At 46.1% G+C, this 13943-nt stretch overlaps 1 protein-coding gene across 1 annotated transcript in view; it reads right to left on the bottom strand.

Moving 5' to 3' along the window:
• The window catches only part of ASTN2 (astrotactin 2), an 808895-nt gene that overhangs the window by 497462 nt on the left and 297490 nt on the right, over positions 1–13943 (bottom strand). The window lies entirely within an intron of this gene.

Genomic DNA, 13943 nt, shown 5'->3' with positions numbered 1-13943 from the left:
CAGCACATGGAATTCCGTATAGCGATAGGATGACTGTATTGGGAACCAACTCTGGCAGGATTAGCCCTAAAGTGAGGCTGCTAAGCAGCCTGTCCTCCCACCAACACCATAACCACAGATTCACCAAAGTGTCAGCCACCCTCTGCCAACCCGCCTGATGCAGTCACCGTCAAAGGGTCTTCTCACCTTGGACAAGAATAAGGCCACCACTACCTCTAGACAGCGAGCCTGAAACCACTCACAATACTTAGGGCCTGCAAAGGAGCTCTCTTTCAATAGCACCTTATTGAGCAGGTCCAACTTCCTGTCTCTCTCTCTAGCTCAGAATTCCCTATGGAACTTGTTAAAAATACAGTGCTCTGGGCTCTCCATAAGACCTGCTGAACAAGAATCTCTTGGGGTGGGGCTCAGAAACCTGATTTTTAAACAAGTTTTCCATCCCCACCCCAGAATTGTTAACTATTGTTCCTGCAGACGGAGAATCAGAGAAAGACCATTTAAAAACCACATAGTGATAAGCTACATGTACAATAAAATCTGCACCCAAGCCCCCAGCCATGCCCTGGGGGCCCATAGACGCTGATGCTTTCAGAGTAATGGTAACAGTGTGAGAGGGGGTTTGTGTGAATGCACGTTTTTCTGGCACACTATGTAGAAATACAGAAGACATATTTCTTTAAAATTAACTTTGTAAAGAATATTTATGTGTAGTGAAAGCAATACTATTTTTCATATAGAGTAGGTTAATTAGGCTTGTAGATAAGACTGGAAACTTAATCCTTATTCATAACCCTATCAATCTGCAGAAAGACTATGGATCTGGAAACCTTTTTGTAGGGCTAGCCTTGGCTCCAAAGAGATTCGGCGACCACTTTTACTTCTGCTGCCCCTCGACTAGAGCAGAGATTAATAGAATGCTGAGTGCTAGCCACAGAAGTCACCAACCTTGTTGTCATCTCTCACTTCAGGTGCATTCCCGATTAAGAAACAATTTCTATGGACTCGCCTTGGAACTCAACCACATTAATTTATGCAGATTTTCATCATGCACTTACTATGTGAGCTCTGGTTCTAATTCAAATATACCACATGGTAAAGTGTTAACTAGAGCAATCCTTAGAAATAACCACAGTTTATAATCTTATCACCCTTAAGGTACGTTTTCTCAGGTTACAGAACATTTGGGGCTCATCTGGGCACCTGGGGCAGCTGGAATAATATTGTAATGTTTTTCGTTCACTAGACAGCAAGTCAACTTCTGTGGGCAAGCCTAGGAGCACTGCCCTGTGTATTTGTCTATTTTTATAAGAAAGCACATCTTGCATGCCAAAAGATCTTACAAATAAATTACTGACAACCCAGTGGACTGCTAGGCTGGGCTCCCAGGGGTTGCAGCAAAAACGTACTGTGGGTGTTGTGAGCCACGGGACTGTGAGCACCGGATAAAGGCAGAGCTAGCGGAGAGCTATAAATAGTGAGCCAAGTGACCCTAACAAGCTCTCCTACCCACTGGGGCTGCTCCAGCAGCTTTCTCTTTTGGATACATGAAAGCAGCTGAAAGGATTGTTTTCCCGAGAGCTTTTTGGCTGCCCTGAGCGTGTCAAGGGACTTTGCTGTTTCTAATTATCTCCCTTTATGTTCAGGCCGAAGACTTGTTAATACAATAAACCGGCGTTTCCAAGATGCGCGCACAATGCAGAAACATCTCAAGGTGTTTTACAAGCAGAAGATCATGTTAAATCAAATCAAATACCAATTAAAGATTAACAGCGGTGTTAGAGAGCTGTTATCACAGTCCAGCCAGGGCCACTGGGACAGCCGGTGTTTCCTCTAAGCTGCCGCAGTCCTGCTCCCATCCAGGCTGCTATTTTGGGATGTAATGGGTAACACAGTCTTTGCCTGAGCCCCAGGGTTTTGGAATATCAATAACAGAAAGATGTGAGAAGTCTTTGCAGATGACCCTGGTTGTTTTAAATGGGGAGAAGAGGTTAACCAGCATCACCTGTCTTTAAAAATCCAAGATCCTGAGATGCTCCCAGGAATCCCCGGTCATTGGCAAAGGGCCTCACCTGGACGCTTCCCACGACCTCGGCACCTGTCCTCTGCTGTCTACTTGCAGTGGGCTGAATGGTGTCCCTCAAAAGACATGTCCCCTTGGAACCTCAGAATGTGAACTAATTTGGAAAAAGGGTCTTTGCAGATGTATTTAAGTTCAGGATCTCTAGATGAGATCATCCTGAATTTGGGATAGTTCCTAAGTCCAATGAGAGTTTCCTTATCAAAGCCAGAAGAAGATTGGAGACACACCCGGGGGGGAAGGCTGTGTGAAGACAGAGCAGGGACCGGAGTGATGCATCCACAAGATAAGGGATACCAAGGCTTGCCCATAGTCACCAGAAGCCAGGAGAGAGCCATGGAACAGATTCCAGAAAGAATCCACTCTGTTGATACCTTGATTTTGGAAGTCTGGCCACCAAAACTATGAGAGAGTACATTTCCATTGTTTTAAGCTACCAAGTTTGTGGTAATTTGTTACAGCAGCCACAGAAAACTAATATCCCCCTCCTCCTGGAGCATCCTTCCTTACTCCTTCTGTATGGTAAGTACTCACTTTTCTTTTGAGACTCAGTGTTAGTATTGCCACCAGCCTCTGTGTGGGCCTTCCTGCTGAACCCCTGAATAGAATTTACCCCAATTCAGTTCTGAGCCCCAGAACCAATCATACCCTTGCCCATACAGGTGTCTAGGAAATGCCTATTGAATAAACGTGAGCATAAATGAATGAATGATTTGTTCTCTCACTTTTTTCCGGTTATAGAACCCCACACCCACTGCATCTCCATGCCCATCTATTAACCTGTTCTTCTCCTCCAACTTGAAGCCTATTAAAACGTAAACCTGTCTGGGAGGCCAAGGCAGGAGGATTGCTTGAGCTCAGGAGTTCGAGACCAGCCTGAGCAAGAACGAGACAAAAAATAGAAAAATTATCCAGGTGTGGTGGTGTGTACCTGTAGTCCCAGCTACTCAGCAGGCTGAGGCAGGAGGATTGCTTGAGCCCAGGAATTTGAGGATACAGTGAGCTATGATGACGCCACTGCACTCCGGCTGGGATAACGGAGCAAGACTCTGTCTCAAAAAATAAAATAAAGTAAAATAAAAATAAACTTGGAGACTTCCAGGCTCAGATACAAGGCAGTATGATGTCAAAAATAAAAGCATCAACCTAGACATATGCCCTGATTCTATCACTTTCTAGGAAGTGACTTAACCCCTCTGAACTTCAGATTCCTCATGTTTAAAACATAGGTAGAAGATTAAATCAGGGAATACGTGTGATCTGGACAATGACTCCTTTCAGGAGCACCGTCACTCCCATTTTACAGATGAAGACTTTGAGCCTCAGAGAAGGGAATCGAGGGCTGCACAGACATTAAGTGTCATTGCAGGACTTGAAATCAGCACTCTTCAAGCCCCTGCTCTTAAACACCACATTATACAGAATCCCAGGGCTCCCTACCGCCCCAATAAGATTTCCCCCAATCTATTTGCTGAGTGATTTAAAAAAGTTATTCTATTGTTTCCAAGAATGAAGGCTTTTCAGAATAGCACAAATCCTTGAGTTTATCTCATTCAGTCTTCTGGCTCCTTGGGAGGCCTCTAAATTTGTATCTAATACAGACTCCTCGAGTCTCAGCTGGTTTGAGACACTGTGGATCGTAATGCTGAGTATGAAAACAAATGCCTTCTGCCCAAACCATCATCTTTCAATTACACATCACTCTCTCCATGTGGAAGTGCTTCCCTTTGGATGCAAACATCTTGCACTCTGGTGCTAGTTAGAGCTGAGGAGAAATTGACAGAGGGGACATAGGGAGAGGAAGAGATGAAGGGACAATTGAGACTCCGAGAAACACAATGGGACCATCAATCTGAACAGACACTTGGAGCTCATCTAGTCCAAGGCCCTTTGTAGCCCAGTCCCAGGGGCCCTGCTCTCATGGATCTATGGACTGGCATCCAAGGAGCCAAGCGGTGGCTCCTGGAGTTATGGAACATGGTGACACAGACACGGTTCAACACTTTTTTTTAAATCAGTGGATGAAACTAAGGTACAGAAAATTTAAGTGGTTTCACTAACAAGTTGTAGCAAGGTAATGGCTGAACCAAGAACCATTCTTGAGTTACAAGAACTTGGACTTGTAACTCAGTGTTTTGTGGTATACATGTGGTAAGGTTTCAAAATTTAAAAAAAGTAAGCTATGGACAAAGGGAGTTTTGCAGGTAACGCAAAACAGAGTTAAGACTAGAAAGAGGGAAAACTAGCAGAAGAAGGAATGGAGAGATGGGGGGAGACCAAGAAGACATCTGTGGAGGAGACAAGGAGGGATGGAGAAAACACAGATGGAGGCAGAGAAGATGCGAGAAAATAGGAAAGTCAAGGACAACACAGAGCAGCAAAAATCTAAATAAGACACAAGGGAGAGACTGCAGGAATAAAAATGCATGGTTAGGTAACTGTTTAGTCACTCTCTGATGCTGACGCTTGAAGGCATCCCTGCTGCTGGTATGCACGGAGTCCTGGCTCCTCACCCGGTCCCCGGGCCTGCTGTGGCCTGGCCTCACTGGCCGTCCCCACCACTCCCTTACCTCAGCTTTCTGCCTCCAGGGCTGCCTTCCCCTCAACTGTCCTTTTCCACCCCACTCTTGGAAATTGTCTAGTTTATTCTGCCTATTCTCTGAGATCCCATCTCTTTCAGGAAATCCTCCCCTCCCCTCTTCCTACTGTCCACCCTGCACCAGGCAGGGTTGGGCGACCTTCTTCTATGTTCCTATGACACCCCACAAGCCCTCTATTATCTATCACAATGGGCTGTAAACTCTGTTTTAATGTCCCCCTACCTTTATATCTCCCGCACCTACCACAGGGTAAAGAATATACAACACACTCCGTACACGACTGATGAATGCCTGGCTGATGAAGGAACAAATGGACGAACCACTTCTCCTCGCACAGGAGTGAAAAATTATGTCTACAACCACTGGGGGGTGCTCTTGGGTAACTCCAGCGATGGGTCTGGGGGAGCAGACAGTGGAATTTCTCTCTGTTCTGAACATCTCCGCGAAGCAGAGAAGGCAAGAGTAATACCAAACTGGAGAGATCCTTCCAGACTTCACCAGGTGAGGCTGAGAATGGAACAAAGCCTGCCCTAGTGGATTAAAGAGTAAAATGAAAGTCGGAGGAATTGGACTCTAGTCTATGGAACTGGTTAGCTCTGCGGCCTGGGGAAGTCACTCAGCACTGAAGGGCAAACAGTTCACTCAATTCATACAAGCCCAGGCGATGGCCATTATTATCGCTGGCCCTCACCTGCCGGGAGTAGAAGGATGAATGAGCAATAAACCGTTCTGATCTATTGGGGGAAAAAGACCTTAACAATACAAGGAATGATGTTACCGGGATTCTTATCCTAATTGGCAACATTTATTGCATATCTTCTACATCTAGCATGATTCCAGGCACTAGCAATACAGGTCTGAGCAAGTCACTGCCCCAGTCTCCTGTTCTCTAGAGGGGGAGTAACAGAGGCACTCAGGACCAAACATGATTTTAAGAAAGTGGCAGAGACTTAATGACAAAAGGCATACAGGTAACATGCCACCACTGTGACATCTGGTCTAAGGAATCAGTGGAAGCTTCAGAAAGGTGATGAAATTTATTCCAACCAGACCTGGAAGGACATTTTGCCTTTAGTAGACAGAGCTGGGTCAACATGGCATGCTAGGTAGACGGAGCAGCCCAGCATACACTAGCAGGTGAAGATGTGCAAGGTGCATTTGTGGAAGGAAGTGTGAGCAGAAGATGGAATGGAAGTTAAGGCTAGAGAGGTGGATTTGGCCAACATTTAGCAATAGGCAGTATTAGCAATTAGAACAGTAAAAGCAGCAATGGTGGTGGGGGGGGAGTGCTGCTGCTCTAGGGACCACAGCAGCAGCTGCTATGATGATGCAGGGTGCCAAGGACTATGCTAAGGACTGAGTATAAAATGCCCCATTCAATCAATCAATCTATTCATATACACACACACACACACACACATGTGTGTGTGTATGTATATGTGTGCGTGTATTTATGTGTATGCGTATGCGTATCTATCTTACCAATACGTAGTTTGCATTTCCATTTCATAAGTGAAGACCATGAAACACAGAGGGGTTAAATAACACATCCAAGGTAAGTAAACAGCAAAGCCTCGATCTATACCCAGGTCTATAGATTTCCAAAGGCAATGCTTTTTAAATGCTATGCTACACCTCACCCCACATCGGGCTGAGAAGTTAAGAATTTATCGTGAGGGCCAAGAGGGAGCCATTGAAGGTATCTGAAGGAATGACACAATCTAACAAATGTTTTTGAAAGCTGACTCCAGGGCCACTCCTACCCCACAGCCTCAGGCGATTCTTGCCCTGCTATTCCTAATGGAGCCCCCCTCTGGGGTAAGTAGGGGTGGACACGGTCCATTTGTAGCAGTCCCCGAATCTCCCAAAGGAGCACAGGATGAGCCCAGCCCTCCGACAGCCGCCTCAGCCTCCCCAGGCACCAGGGAGTGATTTATCAGCACAGCGTCAGCGCCTCTGTCCAGCAGCCTGTGATCTGAGGCTGGCGGCCCAGGCTGGGGTATTTAATTAGCTGAGAGAGGGAAGAGTCAAGCCCTCTTGAATGGAAAGAAAGAGAAACACCAAGAAGGCTCATAAATCCAGAACCAAGGACCCATCGGCTGGAGCCTGGCAGTGGTGGGCGGGTGGTGGGTGGCCAGAGGGAGAGAGGGGCAGACTGTCTTTCCGGCTTTTTTATGAACTCCCTTGTTTTCTGGTCCAGCTACTACAGGGAGGCTGGAAATATGGACCACCTTTTAGACAGGAAACCCTGGGGATTCACCCTCTTCTAGCAGGATTATGTGACCAGAAGTCAGGGAATCTCATTTTTCTCTCCCCCTTTTACCACTGAGTCGCGGCACAAATTACAATAGAAAAGCTTATAGGCTTTGGAGTTAGACACAAGCTTAAATCTCTATTCCATGAAGCTCACTAAGCCTGTGACTCAGGAAGGTGCTTTCCCTCTTTGTGCCTCAGTTTCCCCATCTATAAAGTCAGGGTGAGATCTCATATCTCAAGGGTTAAGTGAGATAACAGGAAAATTAGCTATGTTAAGAAGAGAGGCTCCTCTAGTCTCTCAAAGAGACGTCTGATGGGCGTCCCACCATCTGAGGCCAAGGTCATGTCAGCTCGCAAGACTCATACCGACAGCCTGCTCCATGGCCCCTGGGGTGCAGAGTAAGTGAGGCACAGTCTCTGCCCCTGTAGGTCTCACCATCTGGTCCGGGCAGAGGAAGAAACGGGCAAGAACAGAGAGTGTGGAGAAGGGCCGTGACAGAGGGGGGCTGCGAATGCCACGCGGGCACAAAGGCAGGGCGCCAGGCCGGCTTGGTGCAATCATGGTGAGCATGCTGGAGTGGGAGGTATCTGAGCTGAGTTCTGAAGAACAGTATGGCACTGTTGAGGGGACGGAGGCATGAGAAGATTATTCCAGACAGAAGAGACTGTGTGAATGGGGTGAGACGGAGCAGAATGCCTGGCACATGTAGGCCCTCAAAATCATCCCTGTTGAATAAAGGAAGGAAAGATGGAAGGGAGGAAGGGAGGGAGGGTTTCATCTCATTGGAATACAGATGACACTGGCTAAGAGCTTTGGACTTTATCATAACGACAATGAGAAGCCATCGAAAGGTTTCAGCAAAAGAGTAGTGTTTTCAGATTTATGTGGGTCCCCTCTAGGCCACCTGGCTTTAGTGGAAGTTGGGATGAAGGGGCTTAAGAGTGGGATGAAGTAGAACAGTCAGGAGGCAGATGCAATAATTCAGGTGAAAAATGACACCATCCGACTTACGGCAGGGGCCGTGGGGACGGACAGACAGCATCTCCTTTACGACAGGATGTAGTCACAGACCACACCCACCTACCTGCCTCCTGTGGTCCAGTCCCATCACCATGGCAACAGCCTCTTTAACATCCCTGGCCCGAGAGCGATAACTCTTACATCTGTTCCTGGAGGTCCTGCCTCTATTTTTTTTTCCTTTCTTTTTCTTCTTTTTTCGCCCCCTTTGATTGTATCTGATCTAGCCTCACTGGGTAATTGAGTGTTTGAGAGTGAAAAATTATCTCAGCAGCTTGGCCCTTATCTTGACAGCGAAGCAGCACTTTTAATTTAATTTTGTTCAGGGACGCATGGGTAACAAATTTCACTAATCGCTCGGCTGTCGCCCTCCGCATGGTAACGAGCCGTTTGTTACCAGGCAGCCCAGCGTAAATACATGTGGGGAAGCAGGTGGGGGAGAGAGCCGGGGGCTGGGGAGGAGGGGAGGGAGGGCCCCAGTCAATATGAGCCAGGTGTGGGCTCTGCCATCAGGTGGAGAATCGGACACGTGAGGCTGGCTGCGGAGCACAGCCAGGGAGCTCTCGAGTCAGCCTCACTGGGGCTCCAGTCCTCGTTGTCCTCCTTCTGTCTGGGTGAAATCTCGAGCAAGGAACTTAAACTCTCTGCATCTTGGGCTTCTCATCTGTAAGGCGGGGACCTTCTACCTCACTGGATTGTTGTGACAGTTAAATGAGAAGCTATAAAGTAAGTAAACAATACCCCTAAGAACTAGGCCACTGTTGTCCTGGTAAGAACCTTAAAGGACAACCTCTGGCCCCTCAGCTAATGTTCGTATGTCTTTCAGAACATCCTCCCCAGATTACTGTCCACATTTTGCTTGCATTCCTCCACTAATGGGGAGCTCACTCACTACTGAAGCAACCAGTAGCTCTGACTCTCAGAATTGTTAACATGAGCAAGACATATCCTTCAAGATTTTATCCTAAGTTAGCTCCAGTCCTGCCTTCTGAACTCCTGTAAAGACTAAATCTGTACCCTCCTTCCTAAGTGAGCTCCCCTCAGATTTGCATATGGAAATAATATTGTTTCTCCCCAAATGCAAGTCGTCTGGTGTCCAGCTCAAAATACCCTAGAGAAAATCAGTGCTGGAAAAGCCCTGATAAGTCATGTAGCATAACTTTACATTTTATATGTAGGGACACTGAGAGGTCCAGAGGGAGGAAAAGAAATTTTAAAAGTAGCTGTCATTTACTGAGCATCCATTATGTCTTCTCATTTCCTATTCTCTGTCATTATTTCATTAGGCATCTGGAGAGCGATGATTGATTGACAGGCCCTCTGCCTCTCACTGACCTTACTCCAGACCCCCTCAGTCACTGACATGTGGCTCACACTACATTATCTTACTTTTAAAAAGAAATACCCAAACAAAAAATGTACCTTGCAATTAGAAGCACAGAATTTGAGTCAAGAAGGAGAATTATAGTCTATTTGACCAGAGAGAAACTGAGGCTGCAGAATTTGACTGATCTGATATTCTCCTTTATTTCTTGTGCCCTCTATAGCTTAAAAATGGCCTCAAGGGCAAGAGACCACTACTCTCACCTACCCTTGCCTTAGTTGCTTAAGACAATGATTCTCAACCAGGGCTGCACTTAGAGAGCTTTAAAAAGAAAAAAGAGGCCGGGTGTGGTGGCTCATGCCTGTAATCCTAAGCACTCTGGGAGGCTGAGGCAGGAGGATTGCTTGAGCCCAGGAGTTTGAGGTTGCTGTGAGCTAGGCTGACACCATGGCACTCTAGCCCAGGCAACAGAGCCAGACTCTGTCTCAAAAAAAAAATAATAATAATAATAAAAACCAGAGATGCCCAGACTCCACTCAAACATATTAAATCAAACTCTGGATTGAGGTCCAAAGATAGGTGATTGTTACTGAAACCTAAGTGTGTTTACTATGCACATAGGGTTGGGAACCAGGCTACATGGGGAAAGTACCCTTTACTCACAACATCACGCTGCAAGGACGGGGTAAAAGGAGGTCATTCGCCTGGTCCAGAATCCTTTCCACCTGGATATTTACTTTTGATTCTACTTTTTCTTCCTTCTTTAATGTTCCCCCATTAAGTAAACATGTTCATGACTCCAGGGATCCCAAGGATAGATATACAACAGTTTGAACAAATAATGAAAGAGGGATGAGTAACATCTTTCAAGATTTCAAATCAATCTAAAGATAGAATAGACCGTTGCGATCATCTGACTTAGCTACTAAGACACTGTCTCCTCGTGTATAAAGTGAAGTGGTTGGATCTCATGCTACTATTGTTCTTCACTTACCAGCTCCCAGGAACCACGCTGAGTGTCATACTTGTATTATTTTATTTCAACCTCAAAACTACTCTTACAAGAAGGAACAACAAGATGGACATGACACAGCCGTGGAAATCCAGGGGTGGTGAGTTACAGTGACCTCCCCAAGCTGATACTGCCAGGACTCAGGACTCTTAACTAGCTGTGTCTGGCTCCAAAGTCCACAAATTAAGCACTGTACATCGGGGAGTCTTTAATCCACCCACCTCAAATCTCTTTTGGGAACAGGTAGGGTATACATAATAAACAGAATGGTAAATAAATGCATACATACATAACATATTAGGATTCACCCATATATGTCTTTTTAAATAAATTGTTCTGTTTGTCCTCAAAAGTAACCATTGTGGTTGGAAAATTCTGCCCTTTTTAAAAAAAAAATTCTTCACACTTATCTGGCTGCGTAATATTCTCTCAAGTTAATGCATCCTAATTTATTCAGCCAGTCCCATAGTGTTGGACATTTGAGCTTGTTCTAATTTTTTAATATTTGAGATTATGCTACCGTGACTATCTTTAGGTTTAGAGCTTCATGAAAAATGTGTAGTATCATAGAAACAATATGGCACTACAACATTGAATGAAAAAAACAAGAATACAAATGTGTGTGTTGATTATAGTTAGAATGGTGGGAGAGAGGGTAGGTGTGTATATGAGGATGGGGAAGAAATGAAATGAGCTCTTTTGATCTAGAAGTTTTTGTTTGTTTCTATTTTTCTATTTTCCTTTAGTAGTATTATTACATTGTTTTATACTGGTGAGAAAAAGGTACAAACACTGAGCATACCATCACCAAGAGAATGGAAATATCTCAGTTCTGTGGATGCCCTGAGAGTAGAGAAACAAGCTCAGGAGTCTTGATGTCTCCCATAGAGAGAAACTGGGGAGGAATTTCTTACCACTAGATCCATGTCTTATTAACCCCCGACACCACAGAGAACTCATGATGTGAGTTCAATGAAAAAAAGTGCAGAATTTCAGAGCACTAAGCAGTCTCAGATATAATTTATCCAAACACTACACCCAAATTTAATGGCTGAAGAGCCCAGTGGAACTTGCCAAAGGTTCCCCAGCATTTTGGTCCCGGAGCCAGAGTTGACTCCACTTTCCCTACAGCCTATTCCAATTAGAAGAGGCAGATAGTTAGCAAATTTGTCCAATGGGAGCCATGAAGGAAAAGTCCTTTGCCAGAAACACACAGAAAGGATTTGACGGAGTGACTCTGGGTACTGCACATCATTATGCACCTTGAGTGTGTTGCATTGTTAGTTACAAGTCTCTCCTGAATCCACTTGTCCTGCAGCCTCTAAACTGTTCTCATGACAAATGTCCCTAGGCTGTGGCATCCGGTTTTTTCACATGGAACACTACTTGGTTTAATTGCACTCAAGATGTGGAGGGAAGGATGTTTTCAACCCAGAATCCAAGGTAAGGAACATACCCTCTGTCCCTTCAATTTCTACTCCGCACCCTCTCCTGGAATAGTTCCCTACTCTCATGCCTTTATTTACCACCATGCAGGAGGCAGAATTCTGAAATGGCCTCCAAGATTCCCACCCCTCCGGGCACCTTCTGTGTATTCCTCCCCTCTTGAATGTGGGCGAGATTGTGACTAGCATAGAACTTCACTCCATGGTTAGGCTATATGATGGGACAAAGGTGAAAGGGTTTTTCAGATATAATAAAGGTCCCAGATGTGTTGACTTTGTCAAAAAAGAAGTTTATCCCGGGGTAGGCGTGGCTGAATCAAGTGAGCCCTTCTAAGAGACTGGGGCCTTGATGGAAGACAGTCAAAGCGTGGTCCCCCTTGCTGGCCTCGAGGAAGCATGTTGTGAACAACCTGTGGAGGAGCCCACGTGGCAAGGGCTCCAGAGTGTCCTACAGGAGCTGAGACCACGTGGTCCCTGCTGGCAGCCGGCAGGGAAACATGCACATCACTGGTACAGCTACACGGAAATGAATTCTGCCAACACCCACATGAGCCTAGAAGGGAATCCCGCGTCTCAGCTGAAATGGCAGCCCCCACTGACGCCTCGACTTCAGCCTGTGAGACCAGGAACAGAAAACCCAGTTACACCACGACGGGACTTCTGACCTGCAGGAATGTGAAATAACTAACACATGTTGTTTGGAGCTGCTGAGTTTGTGGCAGTTGGTTACTCAGAACATTAAACTCAAACACGACCACAGAGGCAACTCCCACTCTCTCCTCCCAGCCAGAACTCTCCTGAGCTCAGCTCCGCTTGGCAAATGTCTCCATCTGGATGGCTCGCAGGCACCTCGAAGGCAGCAGCTCGGAAATCCAGCTTGTCCCTTTCTCTCCTGAACACCTCCTCCTCCTCCCTTCCAGAGCTGTGCGATTCTCTCCAGCTCCTGTCCCAGAAACCGATGCTCAGCATTGGTGATCCTCAGCCACTCGCCTTCTTAGAGCTGATCAGTCGCCGGGTGCTGCCGACTGTATTTTTAACACGTTCCTGACATCCATCCCTCCCCATTCTCCCTCAGTAGCCTCCTAACTGGACTCCCTGCCTTCAATCTCTCCTCCCTCCAGTTCTTCTCCACTGTGGAAAATGTGATCTTCCTAAGACAGAAACAAGATGATGGATTCCTCTTCTTCCAACCCCTCTCTGGACTCCCCATTTCATGGAGGTTCAAGCCCAAGCTCTTTCCTGCTCACATGGACAAGCCTTTGGCTAGCACTTGGCCACCCATGCTCATCTTTCAGGTACAAGCTTTAATACTGGTTGCTCAAAGGTGCATTTCATGCGTCCCCTGATTATAGTGGTTCTTCCTTTCTTTTCATCAGAGGCATTTCCCACAGTTTGGAATGATATATTCATGCATGTGTTTATTTGTGAAATGTTCTCTCCCTTCTACTGTCCCCTTGCAATGACTATAAACTTCATAAGGACAGCCACATTACTGGTCTGTTTCCCACTATATACATGGTCTTTAGCACAGAGGTTCAACAGAATTAGATATCAAGGGAACATGAATTGATTAAATGAAGGAATAAATGAATGAACTTGGCATTCAAAGCCTTTCTCAATCTGGCTGAATCTATCCTCCCCAGCCTTTTTCTAGCTATCTTCCTTCACATGCCTTATACGCTAATAACAAATGCTACTGCTTAATCATCACAAAAACCGCTTAAGATGGGATTGTCACCTCCATTATCACCCAAACCAAGAGTCAGGACTAAATAATGTCACGCATGCAAGCAACTCGCCTCACACAGCTCTGGACCCACAGCGGGTGCTTATGACTTTGTAGTTTGACCTTCGTGTCTGGAAAAGAGTTTTGCAGGAGTGAGAGAATCCTGGCCAACCCACAGGACTGGGAAGAAACGGGATGACAGAGAGCTCTTGCCTGGGGTGGGAAGCTGTCACTCATTCTAAGGAAAAGGGGGGAAATGCTGCTGAGCCTGGATGAAAACAAGAAAGCGAGGGAGACTGATTATTCCTTCCCGCTAGTGTAAGCAACTAAAAACGACATGTTTGCTTTATCGCCTTTGGTCTCCTATTTGATTTCTGACAGCCGTCGCCCTCCCTTCGATGCGGGGCTGTCAGGTGCTGAGCGGGCTGGCGCCGCAGAGGAGGAGGAGGACTGAGAACAATTTCAGCACTATTTCAGGGAGCATC

This window comes from Lemur catta, chromosome 10 (assembly GCF_020740605.2).
Source record: "Lemur catta isolate mLemCat1 chromosome 10, mLemCat1.pri, whole genome shotgun sequence".
Classification (NCBI taxonomy): domain Eukaryota; kingdom Metazoa; phylum Chordata; class Mammalia; order Primates; family Lemuridae; genus Lemur; species Lemur catta.
The sequence above is the reverse complement of the archived record's forward strand: the minus strand, read 5'-3'. Positions and strand labels throughout refer to the sequence as shown.